The sequence below is a fragment of the Hyla sarda genome, chromosome 2, assembly GCF_029499605.1.
Source record: "Hyla sarda isolate aHylSar1 chromosome 2, aHylSar1.hap1, whole genome shotgun sequence".
In the NCBI taxonomy this organism is placed as follows: Eukaryota; Metazoa; Chordata; class Amphibia; order Anura; family Hylidae; genus Hyla; species Hyla sarda.
The window spans coordinates 265,887,421-265,900,999 of NC_079190.1; positions in this window are offsets into that span (position 1 = coordinate 265,887,421).

Here is a 13,579-nt window from a genome sequence, read left to right on the forward strand (position 1 = left end):
TGACTGAACTGTTTCTAGTCATCTCACATTTCAGTAAGTATACAGACTGTAGACAGTTAAAAGGACAGAAGGAGAAAGAATGTAACTCTGGGGTATAGATAATAACTATTTGATGGGTTGTCACATGGTTCATGAGTTTTGTGTAGAATAGAGATTTATTTGATAAAAGGGTCTTTCTTTTTACTCTTATCTTAATGTTGATGCTCGATATTGCTCTATGATATTTGTTTTATGTATCTAGTTATATACGGCTGATCACTGCACCTGAACTGACATTTAATGATGGAATATTCGGGAAACTCACTGTAAACCCGCCGGTGTGAATGTACCCTAAAAACACTACACTACACTAACACAAAATAAAGTGTAAAACACTACATGTATATACATATACACTGTCTCCCCCCCCCCCCCAATAAAAATGAAAAATGTATCGAACGGCAGTGTTTCCAAAACGGAGCCTCCAGCTGTTGCAAAACAACAACTCCCAGCATTTCATGACAGCCACTGACTGTCCAGGCATGCTGGGAGTTTAGCAACAGCTGGAGGCACGTTGTTTGGGAATCACTGGCATAGAATACCCCTTTGTCCATCCCTATGCAATCCCTAATTTAGTCCTTAAATGCGCATGACGCTCTCCCACTTCGGAGCCCTGTCGTATTTCAAGGAAACAGTTTAGGGCCACATATGGGGTATTTCCATACTCGGGAGAAATTGTGTTACAAATTTTGGGGGGCCTTTTCTCCTTTTACCCCTTATGAAAAGGAAAAGTTGGGGGCTACACCAGCCTGTTAGTGTAAAAAAATAAAAAAAATTACATTAACATGCTGGTGTTGCCCCATACTTTTTATTTTCACAAGAGGTAAAAGGAAAAAAAACCTCCAAAAATGCCCCATATGTGGGTGTAAAATGCTCTGCGGGCGCACAACAAGGCTCAGGAGTGAGAGCGCATTATGTACATTTGAGGCCGAAATTGGTGATTTGCACAGGGGTGGCTGATTTTACAGCAGTTCTGACATAAAAAAAAATACCAACATGTGACCCCATTTTGGAAACTACACCCCTTACAGAAAGTAACAAGGGGTATAGTGAGCCTTAACACCCCACAGGTGTTTGACGAATTTTTGTTAAAGTTGGATGGGAAAACAAAATTTTTTTTTTGGAAGGCCATGTGTGTTTACAAAGCCCCCATGGTGCCAGAACAATGCCCCCCCCCCCCACATGTGACCCAATTTTGGAAAGTACACCCCTCACGGAATGTTATAAGGGGTGCAGTGAGCATTTACACCCCACAGGTGTCTGACAGATTTTTGGAACAGTGGTCCGTGAAAATGAAAAATGTAATTTTTCATTTGCACAGCCCACTATTCCCAGGATCTGACAAATGGCAAACCCCTTATTAAATTCTGTGTAGGTAGCATAGCTTTACCATATAAGAAATAGCTAACGAAATATTTTTGAAAGGCTTTATAGACTAAGGAGATGTCTCTTGAATCTTAATGGTCCAGATGGATGGGCCAGAACTTCACTTTAAATATTGACCGGTATGATCAAAGATAAGCTAGTTGGACCATTTTGGGTTTAAGATGGTCCCAATATCAACTCCCAAACCAACTGCCACTTTCTTTACGTATTGGTACAGGAAAGAGTCTGCATCCTTGAAGAAGGCTATGATTTTTATACAGGACAATGCTTCATCGCATGCATCAAGGTACTTCACCACTATGTGGCTAGCCAGTAAAGGCCTTAAAGGGGTACTCCCGTGGAAAACTTTTTTTTAAATCAATTGTGTTAAAAAGTTAAACAGATTTGTAAATTACTTCTATTAAAACATTTTAATCCTTCCAGTACTTTTTAGGGGCTATATACTACAGAAGAAATGCTTTTATTTTTGGATTTCTCTGATGTCACGACCACAGTGCTCTCTGCTGACCTCTGCTGTCCATTTTTGGAACTGTCCAGAGCAGGAGAAAATCCCCAAAGCACACATATGCTGCTCTGGACAGTTCCTAAAATGGACAGCAGAGGTCAGCAGAGAGCACTGTGGTCATGACACATGACATCAGAGAAATCCAGAAAGAAAAGCATTTCCTATGTAGTATACAGCCCATAAAATGTATTGGAAGGCGCTGCTACTCGCCTTCCCTGGGATCGCCCCCCCCGGCTTTACCCTCCTCTCCTGCCTTACTGTGTCTGTGTCTCCTTCCCCCCTTTCTCTCCCCCCCTCCCCACCCCTCTTCCTTTCTACGTCCTGCTCTCTCTCTCTTCTCTCTTCTTCCCTTTGTTACTTGTTTGTTACTCCATATCTGTTATATTGTTATACTCAGATGGTTTAGCGATCATATATGCTCACGTCAGCTCCCCTCTCGTTACTGCAGCCTTTATGATATGTATTTGGGATACCTAATACTTGTCTCTCACGTTTTACCCTGTATACTTTGTCTATTATGTGATGTATCCTTTCGCTTCCGCTTTGGGAGGCGGCGCCCTTCTTTTCTGATGTACTTTGCTGATGTGCTTCCCATCTGTTTGTTTTTGTTTGGTTCAATAAAATACTTTCAATATGAAAAAAAATGTATTGGAAAGATTAAGATTTTTTAAATAGAAGTAATTTACAAATCTGTTTAACTTTCTGGCACCAGTTGATTTAAAAAAAAAAAAAGTGTTCCAAGGGAGTACCCCTTTAAAGATGAAAAAATAATCACATGGTCCTTCCAAAATTGACCTTAAAGGGGTACTCCACTGGGCCAGTGTTTTTGTGACCCAAGTGTGTTTCTATATTGTAGCTTACCTTATCCTTCTATTGTGCCTGTACACACTGCTGTGTAACCCCCCCCCGCCCCCGCCCCCCATTGTGTTATTCTTGTTTGTGCTTTCTGCTGTGACTTCCTGTCTCTTTTCCTTTTGGAACTACATTTCCCAGTAGTCTTTGCGGCCCCCGGTGTCTTTGTAAAATCCTCCCCTTTGCTTGTTGTTTTCTGCCCCCTGTTTCTCTTTATCCGCCCCCTATACACCCTTTCTCTTTTGTGTAACCTTGCCTCCTTTGCTTATTTCAATATTCTTAGCGACACCTCCCTTTATTCCCCTCTGGCTCTGGCATTCTACAGGTTAATTGCAGTGTAACCTTCTAGCACCGAAGTCTGTGAAGTGTGGGCCAATCAGGGATCGTTAAGGCTGTGTCATCCTGCTGACTCATCTTCCTGCTATTGTGTGCGCATCTACCGGCATTAACGTACTGCACATGAAGCCGAGGAACTAAACCAATCGCATATGCAGGATCGCGGCGAGAACACTCAGGCCAACCTAACTACACAGGAAGAAAAGACACTGAGATGGGTAGTGATGGGCAAAAGAAAGGAGGATATAAGCGTAATAACAAATGAATATTCAAGAAGGAGCAGAGCAGAATTAATCACATGGTGGGATGGCGCAATGCACGTCACAAACCAGAAAAACCACGTCACAAGCGCAACATGGAGGACAAGCATAAAAAAAAAAGTGGTCACCAGTAAAGTGGTCTACACAGAATTACCCAACATCCAGCCAAAAAAAAAAAGGTAGGATTCTCACTAAACCCTCAGCAATAATGAAACCAAACACAGACTAACACATAGCTAGGAGAAACAAGGGAACATGGTCAAAATACAACACAGGCAGTGGAGTACCCCTTTAACTATATTGAGAACTTGTGGGCCTACAGAATGCAGCATTGTGTTAATGGGAAAAAAAACATATACATATGTATAAGTCAATTTACTATATATATTATTATATAACGCTAAATAATAGTCATAGTTTTCACCATACATATTACCTTCATACTGCTACTGACCAAATCCAGTATACTGAGACCAATATTACCAATATTACTAGTAGACAAGGAGAAATATTATCACCATACATATTACCATCATACTGTTACTGACCAAATCCCCTATACTGAGACCAATATTACCAATAATATCAGTATACAAGGAGGAATATTATTACCATACATATTATCATCATACTGTTACTGTCCAAATCCCCTATACTGAGACCAATATTATCAATTATACTAGTATACAAGGAGGAATATCATCACCATACATATTACTATCATAATGTTACTGACCAAATCCTGTATACTAAGACCAATATTACCAATAATACCAGTACACAAGGGTCAAATTGTTCCATCAAACACAGACCACTACAATTGGGACCTCATCATGAATGGATGATATCACCATTACACAAAGACCATGCCACTAATAATACCAGTATACAAGGGCCAAATAATACGTATGCTCTAGGAACGCACATTAGCATCAAAGAGTAAATGACTAATGTGCAATACTAGTATAAAACCACTGTACACAGACCGGCATTCTCCCCATACAGGGCCCATACAGTGATAGATACCAGCTGTACACAGGATCCATATACCATATAAGTGATCTTTTTCCTTTTCTCCTCCATCTGGCACAGACCCCTAGATAAATTCTTCCAGCCAAAACTTATCTCTTCAGCATCTACAGAACAAAAATGACATTTTCAGCACTCTGGCCACCTTTATACAACCTCTCCATCTCTAGGCCCCAAACTGAGATAATGGTCCCTAACTGGTCCCTAACTAAAGTGGGTAGGTTAGTAGGCCCCACATTAAATAGGTATATCTCTCACAGAAGGCAGGTAGTTCACCTATTTGGTAGGTATGTGTGTAGCGACCCAGGGCTTGTATGGTGGGACCAGTAGTGTTCTTAGTATGTCAATGGTTCTCGGAGTGGTGTGGAGGTCCACCCTAGGTGCACACAGCTTTGTCAATGTAGGGCTGCACATGTTGGTGTTGTTACAGGGTGTGTTCCTGTATACTGTGTGCTGGTGATATCGGTTGGGATAACCTTGATGTTGAAGTGCGTGCAAATGACCAGACACATAAAAACAAGGAGAAGGTACAACACAATTTTACTTGTAAAACTTCAGATGCAAACAGCAGTAACAGCAGTAAGGGGTTTTCTAAGGCTAGGTTCACATGACGCAATGTCTGGTCAGAGATTCTCCGTGTGGACATTCTGCAAACTGCGAGGTGCTGGCATATTATTACTACGACCGCACAGGAATGCGCTGTCTCATAGACGGCTATTCATTCTGTGCGGACTCTGCACAAAGAATGAGTGTGTTCATTCTTTGTGCGTACACGGAAAATGGAATTTCTATGCTGGAAACATCTGGCATGGAAATTCTGATATGTGCGAGGCGCAGCAGAGTCCAGTTGAATTCAATGGGACTCTGCTGCAGGGAAATCTCCGTGCCGGATTCCAATGCGGAATCTGGCACAGAAATTCTAAGTTATGAACATGGCCTTAGTGTGTAGAGGAGAGGTGTTCGTTGCTGTGTATCAGTGACTAAACAAACTTTGCTTGGAATAAAACTTATTATTTAAGGAGTGCTGGACTCAGTGGTTGGGTCTATCCAAGTCATTAATTGGTCCCTGATCAGAGTATAGCCCAACTTGTTCCTTGACTTGAACTTGTATGACTTGTGGGTTCTTTATCACAATCCCAATATATTTACTGAAGTAGGGTCTTCCCAAGGGTGTAACTGAGGTAGTTACAAACTTCTGCACATCATCCCATAACAGCAACTTTAATCCCACTGAGAAACATTCCAGCAGCCCATATGGATAGCAATCTGTAGTTGCTATCCGGACCAGGACTTCGGGGCAAGCTTTCACCTGAAAGCTCCCTCTTAACCCCTTAAGGACGCAGGGTTTTTCCATTTTTGCATTTTCATTTCTGCATCACCTTCTAAAAATCATAACGCTTTCAAATTTGCACATAAAATTCCATATGATGGCTTATTTTTTGCGCCACCAATTCTAATTTGCAGTGACATTAGTCATTTTACCAAAAAATCTATGGCGAAACAGAAAAAAAATTAATTGTGTGACAAAATTGAAAAAAAAATTCCATTTTGTAATTTTTGGGGGCTTCCGTTTCTACGCAGTGCATTTTTCGGTAAAAATGACACCTTATCTTTATTCTCTAAGTCCATATGGTTAAAACGATACCCTACTTATATAGGTTTGATTTTGTCGTACTTCTGAAAAAAATCATAACTACATGCAGGAAAATTTATACGTTAAAAATTCTCATCTTCTGTTCCCTATAACTTTTTTATTGTTCAGCGTACGGGCCGGTATGCTCATTTTTTTGCGCCGTGTTCTGAACTTTTTATCGGCACCATTTTTGTATTGATCAGACTTTTTGATCTCTTTTTATTCACTTTTTCATGATATAAAAAGGGACCAAAAATAAGCTATTTTGGACTTTGGCGCGTACGCCATTGACCGTGCGGTTTAATTAATGATATATTTTTATAATTCGGACATTTCCACACACGGCAATACCACATATGTTTATTTTTATTTACACAGTTTTTTTTTTTTTTTTTTATGGGGAAAGGGGAGTGATTAAATCTTTTATTAGGGAAGGGGTTAAATGACCTTTATTAACTTTTTTTTCCCACTTTTTTTTTGCAGTGTTATAGCTCCCATAGGGAGCTATAAAGGAGCACACACTGATCTTTTACACTGATCCCTGCAAAGCCATAGCTTTTCATGGATCAGTGTTATAGGCAGTCGATTGCTCAAGCCTATATCTCAGGCATGGAGCAATCAAACGCTGATCGGACGCGATGGAGCAAGGTAAGGGGACCTCCGCTCAAGTGCTAGTTGATCGGGACATCGCGATTTTATCGCGATAGTCCTGATCAGTCTGACTGAACTGCCAGGAAGCTTTCACTTTCATTTTGGCAAGGTGATCAACTTTGATCGCCGTGCCTAATGGATTAATAGCGCGCGGCACAATGATCGGTGCTGCACGGTATTAACCCAGGGTCCCGGCTATCATTAGCCATGGGGACCGACCCGGTATGATGCGGGGTCACGGCCCGTTTTAAATACCGGGATAGGGCGTAGGGTGTACAGGTATGCCCTATGTCCTTAAGAGGTTAAAGTTGTGACTGGCCAGACGGTTTTGGACAATCAGTACTTCCGGCATAAATTATGAATCAGTGATGTGAAGTTCTATTCACATCACCGGAAGGACGGAGTACATAGCAGAGATGCAGCGTGCCACTCCGCTTTTCAGAATTATAAATTACGATCAAAAAGTGTCTCAAGAATGAGACCTGGTGTGATCTGTTCCTTAGGGCAGGTACTACTGCTCCCAACATGGAACAGACTCTGTTTAATAGCTGTACAATATAAATAGCCATAGAAATAGCTATAATGATAAACATATAGGCCGACAGTTATTGTCTTTAGACAGTTTTTTGTGTCTAAAAAAGACACAAGCAGGGTTTATTTGCTCCTTTTCTGCTCCTTTTGGTTTACACAATTCTGCTGATTTTGAGTTGCAATCCACTGAGTTTGGCAATACACATGATATGAACAGGTTTTATGAACTGCGCCTTTTTGTGAAATGGCGCAAAAAAGGTGTAAAGCCACTGAAAAGTCTCTAAAACTACACCAGCCCAGACTTAACTTAGCTTTTTGGTCTATGTGAAGACAGAAATTTCAGAAAATGTTACCTGCACAAAATTTATCTGTGACCATTTAATAAATTTGGTGTTCCTACACATTACCAGCACACAAAAAAGATGTAGAAAAATGCTTCTCTTACACCTACAATGATAAATGCTGGCCATAGCTGCTATAGGATTTAAACATTATATAGTATTTATTTTTAATCCCATTATTAAATTGCCTAAAAAACATTATTAACCCCTTCCTTCTGGCGATTTTTCATTTTTTCACTTTTGTTTTTTCCTCCTCACCTTCTAAAATCCTAACACTTTCAATTTTCCATCTAAAAATCCATATGAGGGCTTTGCACCAACAATTTTACTATTACCATATATACTCGAGTATAAGCCGAGTTTTTCAGCACAATTTTTCGTGCTGAAAATGCCCCCCTCGGCTTATACTCGAGTTGATCCATCTCCGCTGCAGGGACCATCCGACTAGTGACGCTGCATTGACGACGACACACAGGGACGTCCGTGGGCAACAGACATCCGTGACGTCAGGGGCATCCCTGCGCACGGACGTCCCAGCGTGGCAGCGTCACTAGTCTGGGGCCGGCCCGGAGCCGAGAAGAGGGCCTCCCGGTGAAGATGGATGGCCCAGACCGGCTCACCCTCCCCACTGGAATGCAGACGTTCCCTGCAGCTACTAAGCAACAGGAACGAGAGAACTGGGGAGGTGAGTAGACACCGAGAGGGGCCTATATGATGATGGAAGGGGTGGTCTGGATGATGACAGGGGGGATATAGACTGGGGGTGATGATGACAGTGGGGGTGTGACAGGGGGTGATGATGACGGGGGTCTGGATGATGACGGGGGGGGTTGACAGGGGATGATGATGACAGGGGGGGTATGGATGATGACAGGGGGATGATGTATTTTCCCCCTAGGTTTATACTCAAGTCAATAAGTTTTCCCAGGTTTTGGGGGTGAAAGTAGGGGCCTTGGCTTATATTCAGGTCGGCTAATACTCGAGTATATACGGTAATAATTTTAACACAAAATCTATGGCAAAACCAGAAAAAAATTATTTGTGGGGCAAATTTTTTTTAAAAAAAAGCTATTTTGTAATATTTAGCGGCTTCCATTTCTACGCAGTGCAGTTTTCGGTAAAATTGCACCTTATATTTATTCTGTAGGTCCATACGGCGCAAGGATACCCAATTTATATAGGTTTGATTTTATTTAACTACTATAAAAAAAAATTATAACTACATGCACCAAAATGAATACGTTGGAAAATGTCCTCTTCTGATCCCTATAACTTTTTTATTTTTCTGTATAAGGACAAATTTTTTGCGCTGTGCATTTTTTTCGGTACTATTTTTGTTTTGATCACTTTTTATTCGTTTTTTTATGGTATAAAAAGTGAGCAAAATACGCTATTTTGGACTTTGGAATTTCTTTTACGTGTACGCTATTGACCGTGCGGTTTAATTAACATTATATTTTTATATTTCGGACATTTACGCACGCGGCGATACCACATATGTTTATATTTATTTTTATTTACACAGCTTTTTTTTATGGGAAAAGAGGGGTGATTTTAACTTTTATTAGGGAAGGGGTTAAATCACATTTATTAACTTAGGGGCTATAACTTGCAATACACTGATCACTTACTTTTAGAACTTATAATTTTTCGGGAGCTGGAACCCTTTCTTCTATGGTCTATCTATACCAAGACAACGGCTTGGCTTCTACTCCGGGCTTCCGAACCAATTCCTACCAGTGTCAGGATCAAATCATTACAAACGGTGAGCTGGCTATACACCCTTCTCACTGATCACTTACACTGATCAGTGCTATGCCATAGCATTGATCAGTGTTTCTGCCGCTTGACTGCTCCTGCCTGGATCTCAGGAACGGAGCAGTCATCGGACAGTTAGGAGGCAGGTAGGGATCCTCCTCACGTCTTGCAAGCTATTCGGTATGCTGCGATTTCACTGTGGCAGTCCCAAACAGCACCACTGAGCTAACCGGCAATGTTTCCTTTCGTTTTAGACGCGGCGATCAAACTGATCGGCGATGTTCGGCATTAGCCGTGGGTCCCGGCTGCTTATAGCAACCGGGACCCACTGGGTATGATGCGCACTCATCTGCTGAGCGCACATGATACCTCGGGAGCCACACATGATACCTCAGGTCCCTGCCCGCTCACATAAATGGTTCCCTGATTGGGTAAAGGTAAAAACACCAGGAAAAAAAAAAAGCACATGATACCTCGGGAGCCGCAAATGGATGTGAATGTATGTCCATTTGCAGTAAGGGGTTAAGAAAAAAAAAATAGAATGAAAAATATTATTTTTTAAATCACATGGACCTCGTATCCATTTAAAAAATTGCCGGCTGCATTTTCTGGTCCCTGCCCGCTCACATAAATGGTTCCCTGTTTGGGTAAAGGTAAAAACACCAGAGAGAAAAAAAAAAAAGGAAGAACAATCAGTGGCAGTTTTTCTGCAATTTTTTCTGGCGTTTTGTGAAATTCTAGCCCCAAACAATGAAAATGGGAAGCTTGCGGTTTTTACTTGAGTTGACTTTTTATCAGGTTTTTCTATAAAACCAGTGAATCAGTAGACACAGAATAAAGCCTTAAAATGCGGTTCACTTAATAAATATGGTGCATGGCACATATATTTCCAATGGTTTGAAATCCCTTTACATATTCATCCACTGACCATACAGATTACCAAGCTTTAGAATCAATGAACATCAGGAAAAAAAAAAAAAATTTCTCCTGAAGTTCTATATTTAACAGGACAGATGCCCTTCCATACTTAGAGCATAATGCAGTACATAAACATATGTTTATTGCCCCAAATATGTAAAAAAAAATCCATGTTTGTTTTGTGTTTTACAGTTACATAGTATAATTCAATCCTGCAAAACAATCATTTATGGAAAACGCCTAATTTACCATAAATTATTGTTGCAACACTCTCTGGAGTTCTAAAACCGAAGCTGTAAGGACTTTGGTTTGGGTGTAATCCAAACTTCCACAGGCCCCAAGCCTCACATTGACCATATTTGGTGTCAGAAGGCTGCAGGCAAAGGAGTGCCAATATGGGCTTGTGGAGGAGGGGGAAGCACAGCTGACCCCAAACTGAGAGGCAGCGTGACCTTTTTTTCAAGAAACAAAAAGCCATGCAAGTAAAAAGTTCAAGATTCACTTGAAATGTTCATTGTTTGTGTAAAAGCTGACTATAGAGGAATATGTCAATGAATGTAGTCTATCTTTACATTGTTTATGTGAAATTATTTATGACATCCACATGTGTTGGATTCTGGGATTTGTAATGGGGGATTTGCCATATGAGTTAAACAGGGGAGTAATAGCAACCCGGCATTACAGAATAACATGATTGTTTCTTTCTGCTGTATGTAACCTTTAAATATTATAATAAGCCATAGCTGCTGAAGCTGCTTTAGGTTAAAACAGACTCAGCTTTTGTTTCAGCGTATCTTTGGCCTGGAAATACTAACACAGAAACACACAAACATCTGCCTCCTAATTTTTCTCCCCCTATGATGCTGACTTTTTCTGTCATTTCTTTTTTTAAACGAGGGGGGGGGGGGGGGGGGGGAACCTGTGCAGAGGAAACGGGGAGCTCTTGCCCCTAACAACCAATCAGATTGTTTCTTTATTTATGAAGTGGCATCTGAACAATTTAAGAAGCAATCTGATTGGTTGCTACTGCTTCACTTTTCCTCTGCACAGGTTTTGATATCTCTTCCCCTATGTGTATTAGTTTAGGCGTTTTTGTTTGCGATTTTATCCCCTCTGTTTTCTCATTACACGTCATGTGATTCTTTCATCGTTCTTGATGAAAATAATTCCAGAAAAAAACGCTAATATACATGAACACACAGCGTTTTTCACACAGCGCATTAATAAATATATACCCCCCGCCGACGCATTTATCATATTATGCCACCACAGCGCTATATGTGAAAAGTATATCTATCAGCAGCTTGCCGGCCAGATGATGCTGATACAATACTTTTCATTCATAGCGCTGCAGGGGCATATGTATATAGAAGCGCTGGGGGTGGGGGGCAGACATATAGCGTTATCTGCCCCCCACAGCACTTCTATATACATATGCCACAGCAGCACTATTTGTGAAAAGTATATCTATCAGCAGCAGATGATACTTTTCATTCATAGCGCTGCAGAGGCATATGTATATAGAAGCGCTGGGGGGGGCAGACATATAGCGTTATCTGCCCCCCACAGCACTTCTATATACATATGCCACCGCAGCGCTATATGTGAAAAGTATATCTATAAGCAGCAGATGATATTTTCATTCATAGCGCTGCAGGGGTATATGTATATAGAAGTGCTGTGGGGGGCAGAAAACGCTATATGTCTGCCCCCCACCCCCAGCGCTTCTATATACATATACCCCTGCAGCGCTATGAATGAAACGTATTGTATCAGCATCAAAGGGCTGGCCGGCTGCTGATAGAAATACTTTTCACATATAGCGCTGCGGTGGCAAAATATGACAAATGCGCTGCGGGGGCATATTATAAATGTGCTGGCGGGGGGTTTATATTTATTAATGCGCTGCAGGAGGCATATTATAAATGCGCTGGGGGGCTAGATATGTAGGCTATATGTCTGCCCACCCTGCATTACTATATATCTTGCCCCCCACAGCGCTTTTAATATACATATGGCCCCCGCTGCCACTCACAATGTTCATTTAAAAAAAAAAAACGCTCCCCTGCTTAATAAATTCTGATCGCATGGGGTCTCAGAAATGAGACCTGGTGCGATCAAACCCTCAGCCCCTGTACTACAACCCCCATCATGGAACATACTCTGTTCCATGTTGGAGGTAGTAGTAGGAACACTAATGTAGCCTCCCCAGCCACCGGCAGACTCCATGATGGGAGTAGTAGTAAGCTCGGCTGTGGGAGTCTGTAGGCAGAGGTGTTAAAACGGCCGTACATGAGTGATGTTATAATGGATGAATATGCCCGTTATTTTGATGGACATTATTCAGCCGTTAGCCCCCGTTATTTCATCCGTTATTATACATCCGTTTTTACACAGAAAATTGATGTTTAATAACGGATGAATGCTCATAGTGTGAAATTTGCCTTACTACTGGGGTGACACCAGGGACGTACACAGACATTGTGGGGGGCAGGGGCTCAAGTAGAAAAAAGAGCACTTCTAATTAAAAATGTTTGTAAAAATCTTACATGTTAACACAATTCCTGAGGTAAGGGACCTCGGCAGTCATGTCAGCTCAATGGGACCCACATAGCCCCACAGAAGTCCCAATCAGTAAGGGCCTTATAGGGCAGGTGCATTAAAAGTTCAGGGGCTCAAGCCCCCTTTTGAGTCTATGGGGAAATTTATCATTGGCTTTAAACCACTTTAATGTTCTAAAAGTCCCTGCAAAGCTTTTTGCGCAATTTTTTTGTGCAATTTTTGGTAGAACATCTTTCAAAGTTGTCAACTGTTTCATGCACCTTAGACCACTTTTTACATAGAGTTTTATATATTATTTGCGCCAAAAAAAATTTGAAGTGTTTTTATACGCAAATCTTACTTTTTTTGTGCAAAAATAAACCACCTAAAAGGACACGTAGGAAAGTTTCCAAAGGTGAAACCCTACAGAGACAGCAGGGGGATGCTAAATTACAAATACTACCATCGAGGGACAGAGTCTGTCCCATGATGGGAGTAGTTGTAGTACCACAGCGCTGAGGGACAGCACTTGCACATCCCCTGGCTGTGGGACTCTTGGGACTTTTAGGACTACAACTCTCATCATGAACATACTCTGTCTATGATGGGAGCTATAGTCCAGGGGCTGAGGAGCAGATCGCAGTGGGTCATTCTCCTGAGACCCACTGCGATCTGCATTTATTAACTTAACAAGGGGGCGGCACATGCAGCTCCACTGCGCTTCCCGCTGGCACCAGATGTGGATACTGTATATAGCTGTCATAATTCATAATCACCACTGCCGGGAGACGGGAGCTCT